Source organism: Sminthopsis crassicaudata, chromosome 2 (assembly GCF_048593235.1).
Source record: "Sminthopsis crassicaudata isolate SCR6 chromosome 2, ASM4859323v1, whole genome shotgun sequence".
In the NCBI taxonomy this organism is placed as follows: domain Eukaryota; kingdom Metazoa; phylum Chordata; class Mammalia; order Dasyuromorphia; family Dasyuridae; genus Sminthopsis; species Sminthopsis crassicaudata.
The window spans coordinates 279,722,636-279,736,454 of record NC_133618.1 but is presented as its reverse complement, the minus strand read 5'-3'; the positions used below and the strand labels follow the sequence as shown (position 1 = coordinate 279,736,454).

At 35.4% G+C, this 13,819-nt stretch overlaps 1 protein-coding gene across 6 annotated transcripts in view; it reads right to left on the bottom strand.

Annotated features, from left to right (window-relative positions):
• HEATR5A (HEAT repeat containing 5A) overlaps window positions 1–9,239 on the bottom strand; it is a 172,557-nt gene extending 163,318 nt beyond the window's left edge. For 4 of the 6 annotated variants that reach the window (XR_012486423.1, XR_012486424.1, XM_074289563.1 and 1 more), the window contains exon 1: window positions 9,101–9,239. The gene's annotated coding sequence lies outside the window, so the exon portion shown is untranslated. Of the gene's footprint in view, window positions 1–8,277; window positions 8,619–8,655; window positions 8,895–9,100 lie in introns of those variants that run through there. The other 2 variants (XM_074289565.1, XM_074289564.1) reach the window with 2 other exon arrangements.
• Window positions 9,240–13,819: the final 4,580 nt, after the last annotated feature.

The window sequence follows — 13,819 nt, the reverse complement described above, 5'->3', positions numbered from 1 at the left end:
TAAGTTAATTTCCCTATTCTTTCTTCCCCGTCCTCTCTCCCAATGTATCATTCTTTTTAAACTTTATTACTTTTTAGATCATCCCAATATAATCAATTAACACATGTCCTTTTTCTATTCAGACTTCTTCTAACTACCCTAATAAAAGATAAAGTTAATAGGAGTTATAAATATCATCTTCCTATATTGGTATATAAGCACTTTAACCTTATTAGGTCTAATTTCTCTTTCATATTTACCTTTTTATGCTTCTTTCAAGTCTTGTGTTTTAAATGTCAAATTTTCTACTCAGTTCTGATTTTTTTCATCACAAAACACTTGAAATTCCTCTATTTTAATAAATTTTCACTTTTCCCTCTGAAGGATTATAATCATTTTTGCTATGTAGGTTGTCTTGGTTAAACTAGCTCCTTTGCCTTTCAGATGAACATATTCTGCTTCTTCATGGTACAAAGAGTCAAATCTTTTATAATCTTTGTCATTGTTCCACAATATTTAAATTGTGTTTTTCTCTATGTTTTCAACATTTTCTTTTTAACCTCAGAGTCCTGGAATTTAGTTCTTGGAAGTTTAATGGATATTTCTATTTCTATTTTATCCTCTGTATTTAAAGATATTAAGGCAGTTACCTTTTATAATTTCTTGGAATACAGTGTTTAAACTCCTTTGATCATGGTTTAGAGGCAATCCAGTAATTCTCAAATTATCTTTCATCTACAATCTAGGTACAGTAATTTTTCTGATAAGATATTTCACATTTTCTTCCTTCTTTTGACTTTTCAAAAAATTATTTCTTGTTATTTCATGAAATCAGTCATTGGCTTAGGAACAATTCCAACTGACTCATTATTCTTTTATTCTACTCCTTACTACCTTCCTTCCCACTCCTCCAGCAATGATGTATAGCTGTTTTAACTATATTATCTGCCCATTTTTGTAAAAGGCTATTTTGGTGAGCTGGATGTGACAAGACACATCAAATATTGAACTTACTGTCATGAGTAGCTACTATCATTTAACAGTTTATCTTGATTAAAATTGAAGTTTAGGAGAGAGTAGCCATACTAAGAAGTAAATGTGGTACAATGATGTTTCACTAACAAGACTGCTGGGTTCTTAGGTATGGATTCCTAAAAAGTTAAATACATGGGACAAAAATGGATAAATACCTGTGGAATAATCAAAAGGGTTAACAATGTTTTTTCCACTTAAAATTCCTCAGAATTGACTTGATCATGAATGTAAAGATAGTCAAAATGTTCTGTTTTCAATAAATGACAAGAAGGAAGTATATTATTATCTAAAAAAAGATTATAGGCAAGAAATACTATCTATATCTAAATTGGATGTTAATTAAGTAATGGCAAAAATATATGTCTTCTAAGACTCTAAATCCTAAAATGTTGGTCACATTGTTACATATCACTTGATCGATTCCACTATCATAGGCAAGAAGAACATAAGTACACATTTGTAACCCACAGCTAGGTCCCTCACCTTCCCAATACACTCCTAAAGAAGAAATAGGGCAAAGACAATTTTCATCAAAAATGCTAATAAGCATTTTATACTATATGTGTACGTGTGTATACACACACACACACACACACACACACACACACACACACACAAAGACAGTTTTCCAAAAAAAATCAAAGCTATCAGCAGTCATATGAAAAATTTTAAGTCACCAATGATTAGAGAAATGCAAATTAAAAACAACCTCTGAGATACTACCTTATACCTATCAGATTGGCTAATATGACAGAAAAGGGAAATGACAAATACTGGAGGGATGTGGAAAAACTGGTATACCAATTGTACTGGTAGAATTATGAAGTGGTCCACCCTTTCTGGAGAACAATTTGGAACAATGCCCAAAGACTTATAAAACTGCATACTCTTTGACTTGGCAATACTGCTTTGAAATCTGTATTCCAAAGAGATCTGAGAAAAAGTTAAAGGACCTATATGTGCAAAAATATTTATACCAGCTTTTTGTGGTGGGAAAAAATTGAAAATTGAGGGGATGTCCATCAATTGGGAATGGCTGCACAAGTTGTGATATTTGTGGAATACTATAAGAAATGATGAGGGGGATGATTTCAGAAAAACCTGGGAAGACTTATATGAACTGATATTAAGTAAAGTAAGCATTAAGAAGGGAACACTGTCCATAATAACAGCAATAGTATAATGATGATCAACTGTGAAAGAATTAGCTCCTCTGACAAAGACAATTCCAAAGAACGTTTGATAAAAAATGCTACCCACCTCCAGAATATTGACTGAAACACACATTTTTTCATTTGTTCTTGCCCCCCCTTTTTTTGCAAACTGTAATATAGATATATGTTTTACATGACTTTACACATATAGTTAATATATTGTTTGTCTTTTCAATGAGTGGGGAAAGGGTTAGAGAAAAGGAAAATTTGAAACTGAAAATGTAAAAAAAAAAAGGAATGTTAAAAATAAATTTAAAAAAATTTCTATCACATTTTCTGGTTTTTGGGTCACTCTCTATATAGGAATTAATCAGGTATGGTTAGGTTCTTGGAGCAGCCCAAAAAGCCATATACTCAATGGAGTATAAATAATACAACAATGGATCCTGGCTCTACTATCCGCTACTTAGATTTCTTTTGGCTTGCCATTTTAATTCCTTTGGTTTCAGTTTCCTTATCTATAAAATGAAGAAGCAGGATCTAGATGACCTCTAAGGTACCTTCTGGTTCTAAATCTATGATCCTATAATCTGATCTCACTGATATGAGTGAAAAGATTCAAATATGTTCAGCATTTATTAGATATGCTCAAGAAGGTACACATTTAATAAAGGGTGTCCAAAAAGCCTTAGTTACGTGTTAAGCTTTAATAGCTACTGGGACACCTTGAATGTCATAGATTTACATTAAAGTAGTAAAATTTTTAATAAGATTAGATGCTTAAAGGATAAATTTTAGCTATCTGAAAACTGCACTTCCAAAGAACAAATTTCCCCCTATAATGTTGATTACTCTATTGTACGGGGATGTTAATGTTTTTATATATATATATATATATACACATATATGTATATGTGTGTACATATGTATAAACATATATATATATATATATATATTCTATATGAAGAATACAGCATTTGAAGCTGAAAAAGAATTTAGAGATCATCTAAGTTCTAATTCTGCATTTAACACTAGAAGGACCAGGAACATTACCCAATACAAAATTTTATTATAATTTTATTTTGAAACAAAAAATTTCATTTTATCTCTATTTGCTTTGTGGATGAAAACAAAAAGAAAAAAATGCACTGAGCCATCCACTGCAGCTTGATCCTTCAAGTCATACTTATAGACCAGAAAACAACAGCAAAAAAGAGGTAATGATGCTGGAAATTAACAAGTAGCTGTATTTTTTTCAAAATAACAAGTTTACTGAGAAAGTCTACCAAAAAGCATTTTATTCTGTAACAATAGAAATTTATTTGAATCCTCAGGGAAGTGTAAGCATATTCAAGGCTTTAAATATTTAGGAATTACCCTCTTAAGTTTTCCTTCTCTCAGTATCATATGACAGGTTCCAATGTCTTCAACAGAGTATCAGCAATAATGGTTTTGGCATATCAACATTATGTCTATTTTCATCTGCAAATTTTTATATTGTTACTACTAAAAAAAAAAAATCATGATTAATTTGAATACTTGCTTCTATCCTGTAACTTTAATTCAGCTGAATGGTTATTTAGAGCTCAGATTTGTTACTCTTATCCGATTGAAAATACAAGTGGGATTTCATGCTCACAGTTACTTTTTCTATTTTCAAAAGACCAAAAAAAAAAATTTCAGCTTTAGGATTTAGATACATATTTAGAAAATATTAATGTTTATTAACTGACTAATGCTCTTGGCAATAATAGGGAAGTTCCGAAGAAGGGACATTTGAGGGGGAATATAAATTCTGTTTTAGGTATTGTTAAGCTGGAGATGCCTACAATTCATTCAGTTTTAGATGTACATTAAGAGTCTTACTATATGTCAACCATTGTGACAAGCACTGGGAACAGAAAAAGAAATGATAGTATATGTCTTCAAGAAGTTCTCAATCTAAGGGAGGGAGACAAGAAGTAAACAATTTAGTACAAAGAAGCTATTTATAGAAATAATTAAAAGAAGGAAGGCACTACAATTAAGAAGAGTTGAGAAAGGCTATTTGTAGAAGATGGGGTTTTAGTTGGGACTTGAAGGAAGCCATGGAAGTCAGTAGTTTAGGATAAGGAGGGAAAGCATTTCAGGCATCTTCCAAGTTACTTAAGTCTGCAATCTGAGTACCACCCTTGACTCTTCACTCACACAATTCTTTCCTTATCAAAACCGTTCCAAATTTCTGGTTGTTTTTACTTTCACAACATCTTTCATATATGTCTATCTCTCTCCCCTCACACAAGCACAACTCTAGTTCAAGTACCTAATACCTCATTGTTGAAAATACTGTAATAGCTTTCTAGTTGGTCCCTTTGCCTCAAGAACCTATTCTAACACATTCACATCAAATTGCAAAGATAAATTTTTCTAAAGTAGAGGGCTAATGAGGTTTCTCCTTTTCCCCTTAATAATTTCTAGTTTCTATTATTCCAATATCAAAAATTAAATCCTTTGTATGGCAGTTAACACTTTATAACTACATTTTACTCCTTTCTACACTATCTATGAGCTAGCTACAATGGTCTACTTCCTATTCCTTACACATGACTTTACATTTCTTGAATCCATGGCTCTATAAAAGCTGATCAACTCTCCTTTCTGGAATGTTCTTCCTTTTAATCCTTCTTCTCTTAGCTTCCTAGTTTTTTTTTAAAAGTCAGCTCAAATTCCATCTTCTGCAGGAGGACTTTTCTAGTCTTTTCCCTGGTCACCTCTCTAGTATTAATATATTTCCTTTTGAGATGACCTTTTAAAAAGTTTTATACATATATCCATCCTGTAGGCATGTCCCCCATTAGAAAGTGTTTTTCTTGAAGGAAGACTTTTCTTTTAACCTATTTTTATATTCCAACACTTAGCATAGTTTGGTATATAGAAAATATATTTACTGACTGATTAATTTCATATGTAGAAATATTATAATACATTATATTTCAATTATAAATTGCTACACAGGTTGAGTCACATGAAATAATCTCACTAAACCATTTACTTATTTTTTCTTAAATATAGAAATAACTGTTACTTTATTGAGTCCTAACTAAAGTATGGTGAATAAATTCTGATATGGCCCATTTCTTCTTCTGAAAAATTCAGTACTACAGAAACAACAAGTTAATACAATGATCAATTCTAATGGATTTGGCTCTTTTCAAGGAGATGATTCAGCACAGTTTCAAAAGTCTTGTGATGAAGAAAGCCATCTGACGCAGAGAGAGGACTAGGGGAACTGAGTATGGATCACAATATAGTATTTTTCCTCTTTTTTTGTTGTTTGCTTACATTTTGTTTTCTTTCTCATTTTTTCCCCCTTTCTGATCTGATTTTTCTTGGGTAGCATGATAATTGTAGAAATATGTATATACAAATTACATCTACATCTATATATTAGATTACCATCTAATATTATTCACCATCCAGGGGAGGTGGAGAGAAGGGGGACAAATTTGGAACATAAGGTTTTGCAAGGGTTAGTGTTGAAAAATTATCCATGCATGTTTTGAAAATAAGCTTTAATAAAAAAAAAATTTTAAATTCATACTTAGAAAGAATTTGTAAACTAACCCAAGGAATAAGAAATTAGATTAGGACTCAGAAACTCAATTTAAATAAGTCACTTCATCAGAGCCTTATTAAAATAAGACTTATCACAACTTTTCTGAATCTCTCTTTATTCTCATCATTCCCTCACTTCTATCATATTTAAATGCTCACATGCTACATTATCGCCTTCAACATCCCTCCAACTATTATCCTCCTAATTTTAGAATTTAAGTTCTTTAAAGGTAAGGCAGGGACTGTCATCTTTTATTGTTATATCTCCAAGATCCATGAATGATAATTAAAAATATTTGTTGAATGAAAAAACCAGAAATACCTCAGAAATATCATCAAAATTAGAATAAACCTTTTTAGTTCAGAATAAAAGTACTATAGCATTACATCATTTTATACCTACAGCAATAGGGGGAACAGCACTAGTAATGGCTTTGGAGTCTAATGACCTCAGTTTCTTTATCTGTAAAATGGAGGGGAAGAAAAAGGAGATGGCATTCACTAAATGGCTTCTTAAGGTCTTTTCTGGTCTAAATCTATGGTGAAATGAATTTCAAGTTGTTGAGATTGATGTCTTTAAAGAGTTGTGTGACAGTATGCAATAAGTCACATAATTATGCCTCTGGACCAGGGGTTCTCAAACTACAGACCTAAGGCCAGATGCGGCCTGCAGAGAATGTTTATGCGGCCAGCCAAGTTATGGCAAATGGGGTGAGGGTCAGAGTGTGAGATTTTGTTTTTAGTATAGTCTGTCCTCCCACAGTCTGAGGGACAGTGAACTGGACCCTTATTTTAAAAGTTTGAGGACCACTGCTCTAAACTGTGATAGATGCTAAAACTTTACAACAAAAACATCATAAAAAAGAAAAAAAGGACCCATTTGTAGAAAAAAATTTCATAGCAAAAAACTGGCAACATTTTGTCCAATACAGGGATAATGGTTGAATAGATTATGGTATAGCAATGCAATGGGATTTTGCCTCTAGCACATACTACCTATAGAGATAAACAGCCAAATCTATCAGTGCCCAGGTAGCTCTTACACTGATTTAGTAATGCTCTCCATTCTGATATATCACATGCCCAGATTCCCTTCTTCAAAAAAAATTTAAAATGATGGTAACTTAGGACAAATAAGAAATATAGAAAGACCTAAATGAAGTGATGCAAAGTGATAACAGTAAAAGTAGATTTGTGTACAAACTGATTATAACTATGGCTTGGTAGGTCAGATGGCTAGTAAAAAACACAAGGTAGATCTTGATTGCAAATTCCTTCTAATTAAAACAGTTGCTAGTTGGCAGTAGCTAATTTCATAATAAAAATTAGTTTGTAAAAGCTTTAATTAAAAAGTGAGTCCCAAAAGTAATGCCTATATTTCTACATTTACTTTAAAGAATTGTTATAATTTTTAATTTTTATTTGTATAATTTATCATATTATATATTTATATATAATTGTTTAAACATTCATTGTCATGATTACTGAAACAAAATATGACCTTTATAGAAAACTATGACGGAACTAGAGAACTGCTGAACAAATTATGCTATATGAAGGTAACAGAATATTAGTGTATTCTAAGAAATGGTAAAAGGGACAGATTCAGGAAAACTGGGGGAGGTCTTCTATGATGCAGAGTTAAGAGAAAAGAACCAGGAGTACAATGTAAGAGAATTATAATACTGGAAAGGAAAATGACCCTTAAGTTTTATTAATGCAATGATCAGTCACATATCCAAAAGAGGGATTATGCATGCTGCCCATCTCTTGGCAGGGAGGTGACGGATAGAGGCACAAAAAGGAGTTTTGTTTTGGTTGACAATAGTTGTTGCAAGGAGGAGTTCTGAAATGGGGAGATGTTGATAATGACATTTTCATCAAAAGGAAGATTAGAAAATGGAACACTTTAAAAATGCACATTAATGAACAGAATTAATATACAACATTAGAATGGGACCAAAACGAACGGGGCAGCTAGCTGGCGCAGTGGATAGAGCACCAGCCCTGAATTCAGGAGGACCTGAGTTCAAATCTAGCCTCAGAAACTTAACACTTCCTAACTGTGTGACTCTGGGCAAGTCACTTAACCCCCGCCTGGGGGGGGGGGATATTGGAACTACTGTAACTCGATCTTCTCTTGTTCTCTGTTTTAAAGAATATTTATGTTGATGATATTTGTCAAATTCATAATAAAAAGTAAAATAAAACACACGAAAGGGCAATGACATCAAGAAAAACACTTGTAAAAAGAAAAATCAATCATTAATTCTTATTAAAGTTTTGCCATTTCTTTCTCCACAAGAGCACGACGTAAAGACAAATTCTGAAATGTGACTGTAATCCTATATAATCTTCCAGAAATACTACATAATAGTTTGTAATAAAAAGTCCTAAAGAGCTCAGGGTATCTAACAGTTCAATTCTAATTCTATATACAAGAAAGTTAGAATATCTTGTGCATTATTACAATTACTCATCCTTACATACAACTTCAGAGTTAATAACCACTTACAATTGTGTGGGTAGCAATAAAAGAGTAGGCTGGTGATTCCAGAGAAGACCCCAAACTTTTGAGAAAAGTTATACCCTTTATCAATGAGTTCATGGGGGGAGAAGTAAACCCGGCCTCAAATCTTCCTCGCGCATTCTAAGGTCCCCGTCAAGAAATAAAACGTTTCATTCGTTTTCCTGAGCTCGGCCCTACCAGCGAGGCATCTGGCCGGGGAGCGCAGCAGGCGGCCGGCTGGGGCGGACTCCGGGAGGGTTAGGGAGGGGGCACACCCAGAGGCCGGGCTAAGCGAGGCCCAGCCTAGCCCTGCCCTGCCCTCCAGTCCCCGCTAATGGTCTGCAGGAGTCCCGGGCCGGCGCAGAGTCCACAGGCAGGTCCTACCTGTTGTGCTCGTGCGGTGGGACTCGCGGCAGTTGTCACAGTCGTTCCCGGCTCCTTTTTCTCTCCCTCCCCCCCCACCCACCCCGGAGTCTTCTCTGATGGTTGCTGAGCGGACTTCGAAGCTCGGGGCGGAAGAGCTTCTTCGGTCCCGTCCCGCAAGTCCAGGACTTGGATCCCATTTCGCGCCCTCCCCTGCGCCCGGACTTCGCCACAGACATTGCCCACCCCACCCCCATCCCTGCCGGACGCGGCTTCTCGCCGAAGCAGAAGTCTAGGGTGGGAGGGAACGCCCCCCAAACCCAACTAACCGAGCGTCCGGACTGCCGCCGTCGGGCGGGGACCCGGAGCCTCAGTCCCGACACCGCCCCCTCCCGGGGAGCCTCCCCTCAGCCGGTCTCTCCCAGCCCAGAGCAGTCCCTAACCCCGTCCCGTCCCGGCACGTTACCGGCTTCTCAGGCAAGAGGGACACGAGCGGGGATCACACTGACTGACCAGCGAACAAACTGACGGATAGACAGACGTAGGCGCAGGCGCTGGGGCAAGCAGAGAGGGGCGGGACCCACAAGGGTCGCCAGCTGTCCGGGTGGTCGAGAAGGAGTGGCTCGCGGAGAAGCCGGGAGCCCGGGAGTTGAAATGAACGAGAGATGAAGTGGAGCCCCCGGGCTGGGCTGCTCCGCAGGCCTCACTAGCCAAAAGCAGAACCATCGAGCGCCCACTCTGGCAGGGGTGACTGATCTATCGCCAAAAAATGGATGGGAGTTGGAGGCGCTGCTGGGAGTAACGAATGTAGCGTGGTTTTGCAGTTTGCAAATTCCTGTAGAATTGTAGTTCTCTGTGTTTATACACATATACACTTTTGTTTGTTTTTTTCTACCACTTGCCAGCTAAATTTTTTTCCAGTCTTTCCTATAGAGATTTTTTTTTTGAAAGCAGAGGAGCCAAAAAAAAATTAGGACTGGTTTTATTTTATTTCAATGTAAGGGCATATTTATTTTTTGGCACTAATTCTTTGAAAAATGGCCGATTAAGTCTTTGGACTATGAAAGTCCTTTATTTCAGTTTATCTGCATGACTTCTAGACGGAGTAAGTAACTCCGTCGTCGAGACACCCAACACTTCTCAGGAGCCTAACCCTCTTTAGTACATTAGAGCTGTATTCAGTTGGGAAGAAGTTACGACGATTTATTTAGGACCTTCCTCTCTTTGGGCAAGGAGTTTTCCTTGTCGTACACTTAAAAACTCCAGCCAGAAGCAACACTAACGCAAGTCTCTGGTTCCCATTTTGCAAGTTACTCTCTTTGCTAATATAACTACGAGAATGTAAATTACTTGCTCTCTAGCCGTTATTTACATTATTGCTGTTAGTTACGACAATAAGACCTGACCCGACAATTAATTCTACGTAATTAGACAATGTTTTTTACCAACGTAAATTTAGCACGCACTATTCCGAAAATCCTAGGGCTTTTTTTTTTTTTTTTTTTTTTTCCAGGTACAGACACGCTGAGCTGCATAAGTCTTGGTCATCTACTTTCTCATCTTTCACCTATTTCCTAGTACTGCTATTTCCAAGTTCAGATCAAATGCATCCACTGCTAATTCAGGCTGCCCTCTTTCGCCCATTTAGCCAGACATTCTCTAAGCTCAGAAAACCTGCTGACTCACCTCTTCCTCATTCCAATTAAACATTTACATCATTTTCACTTTTATCCTTTCCTAACTTCTAGCTGTCCACAGAGATTGTGAAGGGTTTTGTTTTGTTTTTGGGTTGTTTTTTTTTTTTTTTTTTTTTTTTTTTTTTTTTTTTGTAGCTACTGGACCTTGGCCCTACATTTCACTTTGACATTTATGTGTGACTTTTTCACTTTGTTTTTCTAGGCATTTATTTCATAAACATTATAGTTTATTTGCTGGCTGCCTGCAGGATAAGAAAGCACAGAGAGTTGTCTAATGTTAGCTCTGGTTACAGTAAACCATCAAGTTTTCATTTCAACAGCTCTATTTTAATGGAGAATAAATACTGGTAAAAGATGCCAGAGAAGCAGCTTCCTGATTTCTGACATCTCTTATTCAACAAATATGTGAGTTTAAAGGAAAGATGCTGACCAGCATTTGTTTTCTCATTTCCTCTATTGAGAAAACAAATGCAGAGTCAGTTCAACATTATTATTACTTTTAATCCACTCTAACCAATATAAGGATACAGATATTGATAAAGGTCAGCTTCTTGATAAGATTAGAGGTCACAGCAACTAGCCTCATTAGTTCCAAGAGGAGGTAAGTGCAATGTAGGGAAGCCAGAGTATATGACTGATAATCAGAACTTAAGTTTTTAGCTCACTGTATTTATAAGTGTATTTTCTGTTGGAAAATGGGTAGAAAAACAGACTTAAGAATTGAGAAAAACTGAATCTGAATTCTGTCTTAAGTACTTAATAGTATGAGCCTCGGCAGGTCACTTAGTCTCCTCTCTCCCTCAACTTCAGTTTCCTCCAATGCAGAAAAGGAGATAATAACTGTATCTGCTTACCTCACAGAGCTGTGAGTATCAGTTGAGATAATGTCTATAAAGCACTTTGCAAAGCATAAAGTATAATTTAAATGTCTGCTGTTATAGGACCAGACTTCCCACCAGATGATATAAGCAGTCTAAAACAGTCCATCTGCAGTTTAAGATGGAATAGATTCATGCTGTCAGAGGTAATAGTGCAAAGAACAGTGATAGTATGAATGGAAATTATAATCCTAATTCTTTTTAAAGCTGCCTTTTAATAAAACAACTTTTGTTTTAAAATTTTTGAATTTGTTACAAATTTAAAAGATAGATTAATGTAGCCAACGACATGCAATCACACTAAATGTCAGTGAATAAAGTATCACAACTTTTTATTCATTCCCTCTAAGTATCAGTATTCACTGTCCATTTATTTTATAATATAATAATGCTAACATTCACATAGTACTTACTATATACTGTGTACTTTGTTAAGTGTTTTATGATTATCTTATTTGATCCCTACAATGCTGCTGAGGTAGGTGCTATTAATATTTTCTATTATATAGAGGAGGAAATTGAGGCAAATGGGTTAAATAACTTACCCAGGTCACACAGCTAAAATTTTCTAAGGAACTCAATTTTACTCTATCTAGTGTGTTATCTAGCTGCCAAAAGATCCATGTTTTAATTGTAATTCATCAGTAAAGTCTCAGTTTTGGCCTTGAAGATTTGGGGAGTATAAATTGACTATGGTATATATATGCTGGAGATATGGACAGTTTATAAAAAAATAATATTTGGTCTTTGGGACAGCTCAGCCTTGGCACACATCAGTGGTCAGTTATCTGGATGGTAGCCTTGTATAGGTCAATTTCTCTTAATTCCAAGAATCTAAGAATAATCTTTTTAGTATCCTTAAGAGGTGATTATTATATAAGTGTGCAGTAGCCTTGCCCATTGTATCCTGCCCAATTTTCCTGAGAATGACCTTGGAAAAAGATACTGTTATTTTTGGCATCTTTAAAAGTTTAAAAGGTTTAGGAGTATGATACTGTTGGATTTTTAATAGACCAATTAAATCTTTTACAAGTAATCAAGATCTACTTCAAAGAACTCTGTTTGAATTAACATGCAAGAAGAAAAGGATTAGAGCCTACAATAATTGTTATAAATGCTTCTTCTACTTTGGAAGGGAATTTACCCAAGTAGGGCTTACACTGGCGGTTTTAGAAATATAAGTATTATAAATGGGTCCAATTCCTCTCAGGAGCTTAGACCATCACTTAGTCTTACTTCTACAAGTAGAAATACATATATCAGTACCATGAAGTGAGTCATAGTATCATAAGTTACTAGCCAAGAAAAAGGTCACCAAGAACAATTGGGAAGACAAAATTAACAATATGAAAAAACAAAAGCAGTATATGCTGAAGTGTTCCAGTTTCATGAAAAATGTAAAATGGTATTAATAACAAGAAAAAATCTACATGTATAAAAATATTCACAGCAGCATTATTGGTGATAATGAACAGCTAGAAACAAATACCTAACAATTGCTCAACAAATTATGGCATTTGAATATGATGGAAATATACTATGTCCTAAGAAATGACAAACATGAAGGATTCCAAGAGAAAATAATGGAATGAAGTGATCCAAGGTGAAGAAAGAAGAACCAAATGAACAAAACATAAAATGACTCAAAAGTGTAAATTAGATTAGTGTGGAGAGGCAACAAAATTTAGGTCAAATATGATCATTGTAAGCATTATACAGTCAGACACTGAGAGACGTGGCTTTTCTTGCTGTTAATCAACAAACTTTTTCAGGAAATCTATAAGATTGTCTTTTGGGGGGAACAGTTTTTGTTGGGAAATGTTATGTCAAACCATGTTGTTTCAATAAATTAAAATTTAATAAAAGGTTTAATTGAGTATTGAAGGACTTGAATGGGTGAAGGAGAAAAAGGGACATCTCATGAGGAGAAAGAGCATGAGTAAAGGCATAGAGAAGAAGAATATGGGGTAGGGAAAGGATAGGAACTGCCTGGGGCAGAAAATGAGTGTGTAACAAGAAAAATGGTTGTCTGTTTTTTTTATTTTTGCTTTTAAATTTACCTATCTCAATTCTTATTGTCACCTCTTCCTGCCATTCATATATCTGCTCTAGCCATCTCCTCTCCTCTACTCAATATATTTTTCTAGAAATCTAGAAGTCAGATCTATGATGACTCTTAGCATTTGGAAGCTATCCATGAACTGGATATGAACATTGTACATTTAAGGAGAGACTCTTAAGTCTTTCACTCAGCACTTTATAAATAATTTTAAGAATCTGAGTTATTTGGTTTTCCAGTCTATGGTCAATTTGAAATACAGACTGAGAGGGATTAAAGTGACATGCACTAGATCACTAGATCATGCTTATAATGGAGAAATGTGTTGTTGTTCTTACTTCTTTATCAAAGAAGACTAATGACATCAGAAGGGTGGTGCCTTGACCTGCAATGAGAGAGGAGTGTGCAATCTTATTCTCTCTTTCAAAAGTCTTATTCTCTCTTTCAAAGTCATCTGAATCCAGTGGCAAGACCTAAATCAGGACAACTGGAAATGGTTCTGAATGCAATGGTAAACCATGCCCTTTTTAGGCTTGTAGCTTTTCTCAGGT